Genomic DNA, 12,617 nt, shown 5'->3' with positions numbered 1-12,617 from the left:
CAACTAATGCTGTCTCTGCTTCGTCCTTTTCCTTGTCTTTATTATTATTATTATTATTATTATTATTATTATTATTATTATTATTATTACCACCAGGTTTGTAAACCGTATTTGTAAAGCTTACACGGTGTTTAACAGGTTGTTACGGTACAAGTTTATCATCAGGTTTTTATTTTAAACGTCGCTTTTTTTGCATTTGCAGTATTACTTTGCATATTACATCGCTAAGTGTTACACTGCTTCGGTCTCCAAACCGCTTTGAGTTGCACATCTCCTGCGGGCTGCAGCGCGCTAACAAGCCGCATGTTTTGCGCGGTCTGTAATCGCACGCTGCCTTCGTCATTTCTTCAGCGTAGCGGTAATACGGAACGATATAGTTATTACTTTTGGGGGTCTTTCTCGTCAGGTGATTTTATATCATCATGTAAATGCTGAATTATTCAGCTGGGGATTTTAAATTTAGTTAAGATGACTAGCACTACAAAGAAAGTACTAGCAGAAAAATAGTTAATATGAGTCGATAATCGTGTACTATTACTACTGACGAATGTAGAAAAAAGCAATAGTAACCCTAGTTTTAAAATTTAGTCAATCTTTGTAATTTACACAAAACAATCTCTTTCTTATGCAGTGCTGTGGGCCTATATTATACGTTAAATGACGGCTATTATTGTACGGACTTTGTGAACTGCGTACGTATGGAGGTAACGTTTCTGGTGCGGGGTTAGGGGGTACTAAACGTCAGATTAAAGCTCCAGTCATCCGGCTTGTTTAATTGATTTTTTGCCCTCTGATGTGCAGCCCCGTAAGCCGCTTTATCTCCGTGGGTGCTCTGGCTGCCGTTTTGCATCCCGGCTGGCCCTGTTTGCTTGTTATGGGTCTTCCACGTTACATTACCGTTCCAGGAGACGTTATCACATTACGCTTTCGGTGCCTGAGGTTTACCCACAGACATAACTCCTTGAGAATGCATTTGTCAATGCAGTGCGCTCGTGCGGAGCTGCAGAAAGCTCAGTTTGTGCCTTGATGTCCCATACGGCCGATGAACTCTGCTTAGCTTAATGTCTCCTTCCTGCGTGGAGCGGATGCTTTGGACTTTCATTCATGTTTGCTCAGCCTTAGCTTCTGTAATGGTGTCTGTCATTCCGGTCTACCTTTACAGGATCTCCGCAGATTAATGGACTCTCTGGTACTATGAGATTACATAATGCATGCTAATGAAACATTACTTTAATGTTTAATGACCTTGTATCTTGGTTCATATCTGTGTGCACTTTCACTGTGGTCACACTCAGAGGTGGAAAGTTGTGGTCCTGGAAGTAAAAATCTGGACCAAGATTTTGTTTCAACCAACCAGTTGAGTACTCATTGGCTGTGACTCTTTATACTCAACTGGTTGGTTGAAACAAGATCTTGGTCTGGACTTTTACTCTGTGGACCTGAATTTCCCACCTCAGTTCACATTACTAGAATAACCTAAGTTACACCAAAGAATGAGAAATAAGATTTATGTGTGTTACACTATGGTGGAATATTTTCATCTTATATAAGTTTGTTTTCTTCCATGAGTTGCACGTCAGCATATTGAGTCCTTGTTCATTGCAGGCTGTAGGTCTCCAAGTCAGTGGTTCTGTGAACTCCTCCATCTTGTTGTCAAGCTGGCTTTCTGCAGCCTCCTGCTCTTGCTTTCCTGACGAGTGTCCGTATCAGTATTCCATGACACCCCTGAGAATAGCCTTACATTAAAAAGGCGTGTTTTTGGTAATGGTGTGGTGGGGGTGCTTGTTAACTGTGCCTGTGCTCAGTGCGGTCACAGGGCGTGCAGCGGGAGAGGTCTATATCCTGGTGATGGCTGCAGAACGACCATCTGTCTTGTTGATAACTGGACCTTATTATCTGGCTGCAAGTCTGCAATCTGCATTTCTTACCAGTGCTATGAATTCACACACATCTGCATATATATGACACGCGTATATATGACGGTATCGGGCTGTGACCTGCAAGAGTAGTTACCAAGGAACTCCATAAATAACTGGGTTAACTGGATCCTGGAATTTTGAATGCAGAGCATAAAGCTCATTGGGAGTCAGACAGAAATATACATGTTTGCATACACCAGAATCTAGAATCAGTCTTATTCGGTGGTATGCTTTATGAATGTGGTCGAATCAGTCTTTTTGAATCAGTCTTGTTTAATGACATATTCAGTGTTTCTAAACTTCTTCTTCCAATTAAAGAAGTGGGCTTTGCTTTTACACTAAGGAGATGCCATCCTCAGAAAAATGAGATATGGGTTTGTCTGAGGCTCTGAAAAGTGCACGTGTCAAGTTAGCATGTTTAACACAACACTAACCATTTTTGGCCGTTTAGAATGAAAAGGATTTCGACGGAGGTTCACTGCGAATGGAGCAATCTGCCCTTGTTCGCTGTGACGCGGCTCTGACTCTGAGAATGATCGTACTAAGCTGAAGATGTGACCAAAACCATTCTGCAGAGGCTTAAGTGTCTTTACACATTGGCAAATTAAATCTGAAGAGTCCAAAAAACCACCACATTTTGTCACATTTCACAGGATTCTGTTTACATAAAATATTCATCGTTATTGTCCCTGAGTTTTTGACACGCTTTCACCGTGATCCCTACAGGGCGTTGTGGTTTTGGACACTCTTCAGCACGTTTGCCTGCCGCTCTCGACACCACCAGAGCCTAAATCAGCTCCAGCCCCCAGCGATGGTGCAATGAGAACGTCCCATCTCCCTGGGGGCACACAGGAGTGGACGGCCTGCACTTAACCTCACCCACATCGACTTCGGGTTTTTATCTCCCTTTATCTGGAGTGTGGGGGCTTTGTGGACAGACAACAGGCCAACCGGGCAGGGCCTCCAGGAGCCAAATTCCCTTGAACTTAGTGACTTTATTTTGCACTATTTAGGGAAGTATGACACCTGTGCTGAACAGTATTTCTGGTGAATTTATCAAATGATTTTTCAGGGTAAATTTTCTCTGCTTATTGTGCTCCCTGGTAAACATCGATGCAGAGGAACATATTTATATTATTTAGTGCAGGAACCCGCGTGCCTCAGGGTGACCCGTCAGGAACCCGCGTGCCTCAGGGTGACCCGTCAGGACCCCGCGTGCCTCAGGGTGACCCGTCAGGAACCCGCGTGCCTCAGGGTGACCCGTCAGGAACTCGCGTGCCTCAGGGTGACCCGTCAGGAACCCGCGTGCCTCAGGGTGACCCGTCAGGACCCCGCGTGCGTCAGGGTGACCCGTCAGGACCCCGCGTGCCTCAGGGTGACCCGTCAGGACCCCGCGTGCGTCAGGGTGACCCGTCAGGAACCCGCGTGCCTCAGGGTGACCCGTCAGGACCCCGCGTGCCTCAGGGTGACCCGCCAGGACCCCGCGTGCGTCAGGGTGACCCGTCAGGACCCCGCGTGCCTCAGGGTGACCCGTCAGGACCCCGCTTGCCTCAGGGTGACCCGTCAGGAGCCCGCGTGCGTCAGGGTGACCCGTCAGGACCCCGCGTGCGTCAGGGTGACCCGTCAGGAACCCGCGTGTGTCAGGGTGACCCGTCAGGACCCCACAGTGAGCCTTTCTCTGTCTCTCTCCTCAGCCATGTGACCTCATGTTTTCCTTGTTTCTTCAGAGCTTTTTCACATTTCTTAAACTGAATAATGATGAACAAGAGAAACACAGCCAAACATCAGGCACTGTAAAGTAAATTCAGGGGAGGTCATGCATAGAGTTTGTTCTGAATTTAAAAACCCAAAAGCTATGTTTTATAAATATATGTTAAGTATTTCCAGTTAAATTTTAACATAACTGATATCGAATAAATAACGATGAATTAATTAGTATCAGAAAAATGGATTTCAATATTAATTTATGGATACATCCGTCATTATTTTCTAAAACAGATTCAAACAAACCTGTGTTGTCCCTCTCAGGTTTAAACAGGGTGCATGAGCTTCATTTCAGCATTATGGCATCCGAAATCTGTTCTCCCCAATTTAAAGGTTATTGATTTGGACCAGCAGACAACATTACATTAGGCCTAATTGAAACGGACAAATTCATCTGAGGCTGGCCCCGGGGAGCTTGACCAGGATGGCGATCTGCAGAGCGGTAGCTAAGATAATGGTAAAGGGTGGGGTGGTGGGGGGGGGGGTAGCGTGGGGAGCTCTAATAAAGTGGTCCTGAAGGTCCGTAAGTCCCTGGAGCATCGATCTGCCCTCCTCCTGCAGGAACGCACAGACCAATGTCTAGAGCCAGTGGTTCTCAAAGTCCGGATGAGGACCGAACCGCAAGTTAGTCTGGACCCAGCCGATAATGCACCTTATGAATCCAAATGGTTAATGTAAAAAGGCTTAATGTGGTGTGAAGTACAGAAATACAATGTAGAACCACCAAAATTTGTCATAACCACCCCCCGAAATGGCAGAGTGTCAAAACAATCAGTGAGCATTACAGAGTTCCCTTTATTGATATATATTAATGTCTGTATCGAAAGTTATTGTCAATTAGTTAGAGTTCATGAAATGCTGTTTTGTTAAAAAATTGTTCCGGACTTCGACTTTGAACAAAAATCTGATTTGGACCTTTGATCAAAAACCCCTGGTGTAGCGCATGGTGTGTGGCATCAGTAACATACTGTATGGTCTACAGCCGACATGCTTGGGAACATCAGACTGCATGGTCTGATATCTCACGTCGCATACTGTAATATTATGCAGCAATCATTTCTCCAAATTTCAAGGAAAACCATTCATTTTTTCATTCGCATAATTAAATTTGCATTGTGCATGCCAGTTAACATCCACTGAGAGGGTGTCTGATATTTTATGGATGTGTGCTTTAAATTAAAAATGACTCCTTTATGATGATGGATAATGTGAAGAATAAGATTAATATATTGCGGCTTTCCAAAAGGTGATCCTGTGTTAATTGCGGCTGAATGCTGAGCCGAATATGACGGATTGCCGTCGCGGCCGGCATGCGCATCAGCCGGCCTTATCTCCGCCGGCCAGGCGGAGGCGCTTCTGGCTGCCCAGTGGACGTACTGGGTGGCTGTTCGGGGCCCCAGGTATCACTCAGCCAAGCACGTGTGCTTTTGTTGGCTTGCACAAAAGATAATGTGTGCCTTAAGTCTGTCTTGTTGACAGGTCCTCCACCAAGTTCATTTGCAGATTATTTCTCTTTTTGAGCTTCTGTATAGAGTGAATAATGCATTGTGTTTTCAGTCCCACCAGCAATCAGACACACAAGAGGAAACTTCCGGTATGCTCCCTGCATGTGTTTGTTTAGCACGCATTATTAGATGCGGGTTCGAATCCTGCCTCCTTGTGAGTGCATCTGGCACATTCTCTTTCTGATGTTCTCCCTTACAGTCCAAAGACATTCAGTTAGGTTAAGCCAGGATAAGCGGCTGTGAGATGGATCGCTGAATAATACAAGAGCAGCAGACTTGTAGGGTAAAATGCCTCAGTACTGAGGCAGTGTTTCAGAATTTATATTTGTATTCAGACCTTTCTCTAGCCTTTACTAGTGCGAGACAAAACTTCAATTTACTTAAATCAGCAACCGTGGACAGAAGACAAAAGAATGCATATTTTCACTATGGTAAAAAAAATGGACCTTTTGTCACAACTGCATCAGAATAATTAAATGATTTTTCAATGGTCTATTTTAATTTTTATCAAAGGTCATTGAGCAGTACTGTACTATAATTGCTCTAGCAGTCAACTCAGAGATTAGCAGGAATCTGTTTGAGTGTTTTTTTCTGAATTGGATATTGACTTTCCACTGGAGTGTTTCCTACTTAGAATAAACAAAGGCTTGTATATTAAACATTATCTTTCACAGTCTTTTTTGGAACATGCCATGCTTTCCAAGTTTTAATTTATGTTGACATCTGTTAATTTAGAACAATTAAAAAGTTTCTTTATAGCAGATTCAATCCAGACAACACCTAATATTTTGTACCTTAATGTTAATGAATTTTAATATTAAAATGATTGATGGAAGCTGTACAACATTTCTTTGCCTTGACAGTGTAGTTTAACACATTGCAGCCATTTAAAATCTATATGCTTTTCTATGTTTTAGTCCTTGGCTTTGACTTCATTATTCATTATTCAAAGGCTTCATTCGATGATCGAATGCGTCACAGTGACGCGACAAGGTTGTCCCATTTCCAAGGCTCCTTCAAATGCGGTCTAGCAATGCATCCTCTTGCAGAGTCACAGAATCCACTGGTTGGATGCTTCACAGCCCAACATATGCCAAGACTCATTTTGCGAACTTTCAAAGGACGCAGCCCTTGTATACCGGCAGCTGGTTAACATGCCCTTATGTCCTGAGCTGTCCGTAATTGTGCCTGTATAAAAATGTTGTGCTGCTGTCCCTCTAAGGCCTTTTAATCTGAAGCCAATTTATGTGGTGGTCATTTTTTGAAAGGTACTTCTGCCATCACTTTGGCTATAATTGAAAACGGTGTAAAGTTATGAATGCTTCCCCGCAGAAATAATAATAAGAAGAAAAATAGATATTAGGCTATGAGCAAACTCTCCGACGCACTTACAGGCTAAAATAGAACTAAGAGGCTATTAAAATCATATTAAAGTACTCCATTGTGGCGTGCTATTAAGTCAAATGTTCCAAAGATATCTGAATAAATGGTCCTCTTTAGTTTGAGAAAATTGAGGCAGGAAAACGTTGGAAGGTGTAATGACTGGTTAAGCATTGCGGAGATAATTACGAGCTCCCAGATTTAAGTAGATTGGTCATCTGTTATTGGCTACAATGAAGCAATCAGAATCATTTGCAAAACTCTCTTAAGAGATGGATGCAAGGGCATAGGAGAGACTTTGATATGGGGGGGCATAATTTAATAATTTAATGGCAATGGTCTACTTTTTTTTTTTGGGGGGGGGGGGATATATATAGGAGGTATGTGTACCCCCTGTCCATCTCAACCCTGGTTCCTACACCCCTGGACAGATATGCCAGACTTTAAAATCATTCTGGATTTTTCACAGCCATTCCTACTGGGGATTATCAGTACCGTCTCTGGGATTTTTCTGCATTGATAATGGGTTTCGGTTGCTGCTCTGACACCAGGTGCACAAGTTATCAGTTCATGTGAAATATTACCATGCTCCGTTGGGTCTCTCATATTCCAAGGCCGCCGCAGACACCACAGGTCGTTACGGGATTCGCTGTGAATTTCCGGTGTCTGCACATCCACAGCGGGCGAGAAGCCCGAGCGCGGCCCCACCCAGGCAGAGCCCTGCTCTGCTTTCCGTCGGACGAGAGCTGCTTTTCCCAATGTGCTCCTGCTTGCTTGAGCGACTGGGAAATCTGCAGCTGAACAAAAGGGGCACGGCCTGCTGGTTTAATCTGTTACCGTTTCCAGAACATTCCCGTATAAACGCAGAGGGATTAAAATAACACAGCGGAGCCACACTGCTGGAAAAGCACGAAGGTTAACGGTTAAAGGGGGAGGAGCTTAAATCAAAGGTGTGATGGGAGTTTGAAAGGGGAGGGGCCTGCACAGAGCTGCCGTTCTCACTGTGAATTGCGCGCACTGCCATCTTACAGCTTTTTATATTGCTAAATCTATTGAAATAATCCTCAGTCCCAGATCCACCACCCTTCATGATGACCTGCTAATTTGTGCAATCCTTTTCCCACCTTTTTTTGGGTAGTTGCGCAGAGGACACAGCCTGAATGTCAGGCAATTTTCGGTATGAGGGGTGTAACTGGTACTGGCTGAAATGGGAAACATCAGATGAAAATTTGCCATTTTGACCTGATAGCTGAGATTTTTCCCTGACGGAGCCACAAAGAGGCTCCATCCTCCCAGTGGACTGTCGAGCTGACGCTTTCTCCGACATTCAGGAACGTTCCATGCTTTTTTCTTTTCTTTTCATGCACGCTGTAATATTTGACGGCAAAGCTGTTGTGGCTTTTTGGGTCTGTGCTCTAAGTATTTCCATAATGAAATTTATTGACCAGGTGATAAAGGGAGATTTCATGATCCTTTTAGGGTGAAACAAACCTCAGAAGATAAATGATTGATGTGGTATAAGTAAACAGGTCTGAAATACGGACTCACATATTTGCATCATCTTTTTAATGATTAATATTTAAAAGAAGGTGATGGAACAAGAGATAAGCATCCATTTAAAGCTTAAATTGAAGATTTTTTTTTTCTTCCAATATCCTATGTACATTTACAGCTAACCCCCAGTACATGACATCACATGATAGGTGCTTTTCAGGAGGAAATGCACATTTATCTGGTGGCAGTGAAAAGATCTTAGCTACTGTAGACTGCAAGAACCCTGTGGTAATGTACACACTGTAGATTGCAAGGACCCCGTGGTAATGTGCACACTGTAGATTGCAAGGACCCCGTGGTAATGTGCACACTGTAGATTGCAAGGACCCCGTGGTAATGTGCACACTGTAGATTGCAAGGACCACGTGGTAATGTGCACACTGTAGATTGCAAGGACCACATGGTAATGTGCACACTGTAGATTGCAAGGACCCCGTGGTAATGTGCACACTGTAGATTGCAAGGACCACATGGTAATGTGCACACTGTAGATTGCAAGGACCACATGGTAATGTGCACACTGTAGATTGCAAGGACCCCGTGGTAATGTGCACACTGTAGATTGCAAGGACCACGTGGTAATGTGCACACTGTAGATTGCAAGGACCACGTGGTAATGTGCACACTGTAGATTGCAAGGACCACGTGGTAATGTGCACACTGTAGATTGCAAGGACCCCGTGGTAATGTGCACACTGTAGATTGCAAGGACCACGTGGTAATGTGCACACTGTAGATTGCAAGGACCCCGTGGTAATGTGCACACTGTAGATTGCAAGGACCACATGGTAATGTGCACACTGTAGATTGCAAGGACCACATGGTAATGTGCACACTGTAGATTGCAAGGACCCCGTGGTAATGTGCACACTGTAGATTGCAAGGACCACATGGTAATGTGCACACTTGTTTTGCCCACAAGATTGATTGTGATTCTCTGTCACTACCGCGTTGAGTTTATTCATGTCGTCTCCGGATAGCCAGCGGCGCCCTCTTCCCTCATCTGACTTGCCGGTGTGGGGGGGAAAAATATTCATTGGATACTCGGGATTAAATTGTATCCCTCTTCAGTGGTGCAAAGTCATAAAGGGCAAGATAAATCGCACAGATCAAAAAGAGGCACTTCATCACACCTTGAAACACAAAGTTAGGAGCTTCTAAATTAAACGAGACCCCAGCTCAGTCCAATTTGACTGCTCCAATTTTAGGACAACTGTGCTCTTGGAAACAAGCCCCTCCCACATGTGGGTTGCCGACTTATCTGCCCAGATCTGGCCCTTCCTCTGAAACGATGGCCTGCTGGATTCCTCTGGAGTCTAAGAAGAATGCTCACTGTAGACAATCAATAAAGCATGAGTTAGCAGCAAACTGCACATAGATGTAGTAAATGCATGACCCAAGCAACAGGGGGTGCAGTGGTTAAGGTTATGGGCTACATTCAAGTGCCAGGGAACTGGACCACATGCACTATAGCTGAGTCAGGAATTTCCACACAGTGGTGCCAGTAAAATCTCCAGTTGTATAAATGGGTGAAAATTAAAGTCCCAGATCAGCAGTTTCTTCCAAGTGTGGCTGATTTGCTTCAGAGTTACATTAAAAGCTTATTTAGGGAGTGCTGGTAATCTTCACAAAGTTTCTGCTTGGGCTGAGCTGCGCCTTAGCAGGCCGGCCATGTAAGCGAGTTCAGCCATGATCGATTAGCTGTGCTCAGGCTAATGGCCCGTGGCTGGGTGTCCGGCGCTCCCAGTGCTGCAGACACCAGATGCAAGGAAAGAAACCGACTAGGGCCATCACAGGGAATTGTAAGGTCGTCAACGTGACCCCCAACGCATGGAGCCCTTCTGCTCCATCACCTGTTTGGCCGAATGTTAGCTGTGTTTCTGGGCAGGCAGGACAGCAGGCAGGTAGCCAGCCGGTGGTTATGGATGGATTCATAGGAGTGTAGTGTAGTGAGGTGTTGGGGGAGAGAATTCGACAGCTGGTTAGGGTCAAACTAAACAGCTAAGAGCCTCAGACCTGAATTTATAAGTGCCTGCTTTTCCATTCCTAGCCATAAATGCAGTCAGCCTTTAGCACACAAGGCAGAACAGCTCCCAGATCCACAACCTTCTCTGCCTGTCCACATGTGCGTCCCGCCATGGTGTCACTATTGCTTCTTGGCAGAAATTTCCAGAATTCCTGGTCAGTATTCATCTTATGAGTTAAAACATTAAAGTGGGATAGAAATAATAAATTAATGGATAACAAACGTAATTTGTCTGCACATGTGCAGTTTGTGCCAAAATCATGGGCTCCCTAGGCGGGGTCTCCCAGGATGGAGTCTCCCTAGGTGGGATATCCGAGGGTGGGGTCTCCCTAGATGTGGGATCCCCCAGGGTGGGGTCTCCCTAGACGTGGTGTCTCCCTAGGCGTGGTCTCCCAGGGTGGAGTCTCCCTAGGTGGGATCTCCCGGGGTGGGGTCTCCCTAGACATGGTGTCTCCCTAGGCGTGGTCTCCCAGGGTGGAGTCTCCCTAGGCGGGGTCTCCCAGAGTGGTGTCTCCCTAGACGTGGTGTCTCCCTAGGCGGGGTCTCCCAGGGTGGTGTCTCCCGGGGTGGGGTCTCCCTAGACGTGGTGTCTCCCTAGGCGTGGTCTCCAGGGTGGAGTCTCCCTAGGTGGGATCTCCCGGGGTGGGGTCTCCCTAGACATGGTGTCTCCCTAGGCGTGGTCTCCCAGGGTGGAGTCTCCCTAGGCATGGTCTCCCAGGGTGGTGTCTCCCGGGGTGGGGTCTCCCTAGACATGGTGTCTAGCTAGGCGGGGTCTCCCAGGGTGGTGTCTCCCGGGGTGGGGTCTCCCTAGAAGTGGTGTCTCCCTAGGCGGGGTCTCCCAGGGTGGTGTCTCCCTAGGTGGGATCTCCCGGGGTGGGGTCTCCCTAGACATGGTGTCTCCCTAGGCGTGGTCTCCCAGGGTGGAGTCTCCCTAGGCGGGGTCTCCCAGGGTGGAGTCTTCCTAGGTGGGGTCTCCCAGGGTTGGGTCTCCTTGGGTGGGGTCACTCCCAGCCATGTTTCTGTCTTGCTTTCCCTGTTGTGAGGGGACATCATGATTCATGCCGCCATGCAATGGCAATAGCCTGAAACCTGAACTTGTGACAGCTCATTCATGAAAAGGGTTTTCTGTTTTTGGCTGTTTTTTTGTTGTCTGTGCCCCCCTCCCAGACTGTTATCATGTGGTCTGTGTCCTGAATGCAGAAGACAGTCGCGTGGCGGGGACCCTGAGCCATGGCAGGGAGAGGGAGGCCGCAGGGCCTGCTGAGGGGGGGTGGGTGTGTAGCTCGGTACGCCGCTCTCGCACGCTGACGGCTTTCTGTCCGCGGGCTGTTGTCACATGCCAGGCTTGTAAGCTTTAGCATCGCTAGCGCCCGCGCGGGGGTATCGAGTGACGCCATTACCATGTGGGCCTGAGAGGAAAGGGCCTTTGTGAGAGTGATGCGGCGACTGGCCCCAGCCGGCCCTGGCTGACAGCCTGGCAGCCGCGCCCTCCTCAGCGCCACAGCTCTGTAATTATCTCTGGCCCTGCAGCTGCCCTGCTCCTTGTTCTCTGGCTTCTGCTAAATTAGCCACTCCGCACCTTTCCTTCAAAGAATACCCCCCCCCACTCAGCATGTGTGTGACAATGTGCCATATGTAAGCCAATTTGTGTCTGTGTGCCTGTGTGTGTGTGAGCTTGTGCGTGAACCACACATACTTCAGTATACATGTGTGTGCGCACCTCATCGTGGTCCAGGATTTTCCGGAACCACATTTTGGTTGTCTGACCTGTAATAAACAAATTCCACTCCAGAACACGGAATGCCCCTTTCAATTTCCCTATCAAACAGACCTGAACAAACCTATGGAATGGTGTCACTATATGCAGTATTTTTAGTCAATGACTGGGTGTCGAGGAATTTTACGAGACTGAGGTGGCACCCCTACAGTGCCCCTGATATGGGTACAGGTCTCGCCCCCTAGGCATGTGTGGTTCTGCTGGACCCGTAAGTGACCATAATGCCCGTGTGTTTTCAGAATCAGGACCGGCCCTGTGTGTCTGATGCTATATCCTCATTTCCTTTTAAATGTGCCCGTTAAATTTATGGCTGACGTGGTACTGCGGTTTAATCGCATGGCTGTCGTTAAATTGCCCCGTCAGATGCAGGTATGCCTGGAACGGAGCACGTCGCCCTTTCCATTCCGCATCTTCATTAAATTCTCAGACGAGATGCCTCCGTCTAAACAACGTCGCTCCTGCAGTGCGGCAGGTCGCGGCCAACTGTGACCACGCCTACCCGTCCGCACGTGGCGCAGCGGTATGGAGGGAATACCGCAGGAGCGGGATGACTCAACAGCAAACGGGTGAGGCGGAGAACGTGCTGAAGAGTCTCTGATGCGATCATTCGCCGCCAAATGGCTCTGGGTCTCCCAGCGTTCGCAGGAGAGGCTGTGATGTGAGTTTGAGACTGAACCCTGCCAACCTGTCAG

At 46.9% G+C, this 12,617-nt stretch overlaps 1 protein-coding gene across 4 annotated transcripts in view; it reads left to right on the top strand.

Moving 5' to 3' along the window:
• Positions 1-12,617, top strand: part of cntn5 (contactin 5) — a 159,423-nt gene that overhangs the window by 38,552 nt on the left and 108,254 nt on the right. The gene's annotated exons all lie outside the window — the stretch shown is intronic.

Source organism: Paramormyrops kingsleyae, chromosome 17 (assembly GCF_048594095.1).
Source record: "Paramormyrops kingsleyae isolate MSU_618 chromosome 17, PKINGS_0.4, whole genome shotgun sequence".
NCBI classification, from domain to species: Eukaryota; Metazoa; Chordata; class Actinopteri; order Osteoglossiformes; family Mormyridae; genus Paramormyrops; species Paramormyrops kingsleyae.
This window is presented reverse-complemented; position numbering and strand designations above follow the sequence as displayed.